Source organism: Chiloscyllium plagiosum, chromosome 14, assembly GCF_004010195.1.
Source record: "Chiloscyllium plagiosum isolate BGI_BamShark_2017 chromosome 14, ASM401019v2, whole genome shotgun sequence".
NCBI classification, from domain to species: Eukaryota; Metazoa; Chordata; class Chondrichthyes; order Orectolobiformes; family Hemiscylliidae; genus Chiloscyllium; species Chiloscyllium plagiosum.
In genome coordinates, this window is record NC_057723.1 from 63,722,604 (window position 1) to 63,725,254 (window position 2,651).

The 2,651-nt window shown below is 52.7% G+C and overlaps 1 protein-coding gene across 5 annotated transcripts in view; it reads right to left on the reverse strand.

Annotated features, from left to right (window-relative positions):
- The window catches only part of LOC122556771 (polyadenylate-binding protein-interacting protein 2-like), a 45,392-nt gene extending 43,534 nt beyond the window's left edge, over window positions 1-1,858 (reverse strand). Inside the window, exons 1-2 of one of the 5 annotated variants that reach the window (XM_043703913.1) lie at window positions 1,675-1,826; window positions 503-570 (exon numbers count right to left, since the gene is read on the reverse strand). The gene's annotated coding sequence lies outside the window, so the exon portion shown is untranslated. Of the gene's footprint in view, window positions 1-502; window positions 571-1,266; window positions 1,310-1,674 lie in introns of those variants that run through there. The other 4 variants (XM_043703916.1, XM_043703914.1, XM_043703910.1 and 1 more) reach the window with 4 other exon arrangements.
- Between the last annotated feature and the right edge of the window lie 793 nt (window positions 1,859-2,651).

The window sequence follows — 2,651 nt, forward strand, 5'->3', positions numbered from 1 at the left end:
CCTTCATCCCCTCCCCCACTCATCTATTGTACTCTATGCTACTTTCACCCCATCCCCCACCCTCATCTCACTTATCTCTCCACCATTCAGGCTCTCTGCCTGTATTCCTGATTAAGGGCTTTGGCCCAAAACATCGATTTTACTGCTCCTCGGATGCTGGCTGAACTGCTGTGCTTTTCCAGCACCACTAATCCAGCCAGAAAAGAAGTCAATCTGAAAAGTACACTGGTTTTCGATACTTCTCCCACTGGTTAATGTCTTTATCAAGCAGCCTCCATTGAACAGTGGGAAAAGCCAGAGAAGCAGGTCTGAAATAGTGCACACAGTTTTGGCAGCCAACTACTCCATGCAATGAGTTTGGGAATGTAAGTAAAAGTCAGATGTCTCCAGATCAGACAAAATCAGACACTATCACATGCTCAAGGCTTAAGGCCTTCTCCCTACTTCAATCCCTTAAGGTATTCACTGAATCAATGGAGCTTTTCCCAATATATTCACTTACCCCTTGAACAAGAGCAAGGAGCACCCAGCCACAGGAATAATCACTCCAAGACAAAAGCAACGACCAACCTGTAAAGAAATCCCATCAGCTCAAGCTCATTTTTCACTTAAATCAACTGAATGGAGCAGGGTGAGAGCTGTCAATTAACAGCCAGGTCAAACCACCACCCTCCAAATACACACACAAGCACTTCACTATCATGTCAGGGCTATCACCTCAGCACAGATCAAACAAAAGCTTAGCAACAATGGAGCACCAACAACAGAGGGCACCAAAGAAGGGGCAAGGCAAACACTAGCTATGAAAGGGAATGCTATAGACTCCAGGAGTTGTGTGGTTTTAAACACAGTCCACCTTCTTCCTTTGGATCTGGCGGTGAGACACAGTAGTCCACCACTGGTTCCATACTTTCACCACACCAGCTAAAATCCAGGCCTGATTTTGAAAGCTCTTCAGGCCCAACACATTGCACCTACCCCTAGCCAAACTGAACCTCACCAAATAACAGCTCAGTTCACTTTCCCAGGCAACATCAAGTCCTATCTGACACTATTCCTTCGAACAAACATTGAAGAGCCAGTCCAATTTAACCCCCCACCCCACCAAGAGGGATCATCTGGCGACGCCCTGAGGGAAACGACCTATTACCCTAGCCTCACCCAAATTCTTGATAGCCCACCGATTACCCTAGTCCCACCCAAACATTCATGGCTCTTCCCCATCCAGACCACGGCCCCCACCATTTAGACACAGTCTCCTATTACCGGAGCAGTTCCGCATTTGCCCGGAGCTCGCTCTATAACCTGACCCCCACACCCCAGTCCCCCGCCTCCTTTGTCCTGGGGATGCGCTAAGCCATGACCCCGCCCTTATTTAGCCTGGCCCAGTCCCCGCCTCCTACAGCCTGCCCCGTGACCCAGCACCTCATCGCCCCTACACGTTCTGGGCCGAGGTGCTGCATGACCTGCTCCTGCCCCACACAATCAGGATCCGCACCATCCAAACATCACGCTCCAATCACCTCAACACAGACCCCGCCCCATATTGTCCAGGCCCCGCCCCCTTTGCCCCTCTCCCATCAGGCAGTGCGCTGGCCATACATCTCCCGGATGTAGCCGTCAGGCTAACGGCCTTTTGAGTCTGTGATGTCGGATTCCCAACTCCACACTCACTCTGCCGTTAAGCCGGCTCTTTACTTTGTTGTGTCCGTGGTAAGGCCGCAATACCGTACTGTTCAGTGGTCTGTGCCCTGCAATGTGTCCAAGCCCTCAATCCGCACCCTCTCCCTCTCCTCAAGATCGCTCCGGCTTCAGGCAGCCAACAGGCAAACCGGAAACACGTCACCGTGCCACTGCGCGTCATCGCTCTGTGACATCACGTGTCCCGGGCGGCAGGTGGAACACGTGACACAGAGGACGCGCGGAAACTGTTTGGGCGGGTGAGAGAGAGAGCGCGCGTGTGACAGAGAGTGCATGTTCGTTCGTGCACATGACTGTGTGCGCGCGTGTGACAGAATGAGAGTGCATGGGCGCGTGACAGTGTGTTCGGGGTCTAGATCAGTGTGGCGCTGGAAAAGCACAGTAGGGCAGGCAGCATCCGAGGAGCGGGAGAATCGATGTTTCGGGCAAAAGCCCTTCAGAGCGCGAGCGAGTAACAGGGAGAGTGCGTGTGACAGAATGTGCACTCTGGGCTTTTCCCCGAAACCTGTTGTGCTTTTCCAGCACCACTCTGATCTAAACCCTGTGCGTGAGCGTGACAGAGTGCATGCCAGTTGACAGTACATGAGACACTGCATGTGCACACGTGTCATAGAGTGCATGTGTGTACGACAGAGTGCGCCGCATGTGACTGCACGTGCGACAGAGAGAACATGCATGGCCGTGTGACAGAGATTGTGTGGCCGTGTGACATAGCACGTGGGTGTGCAACAGTACATGCGTGTGACAGCGTGCGGGTGTGCATGTGATAGAAAGCATATGCGAGTGCGCCGCATCTCAGCAGGTGAGTGACAGAGAGAACATGCATGGCCGTGTGACAGAGATTGTGTGGCCGTGTGACATAGCACATGGGTGTGCAACAGTACATGCGTGTGACAGCGTGCGGGTGTGCATGTGATAGAAAGCATATGCGCATGCACTTAAGTGTGCGT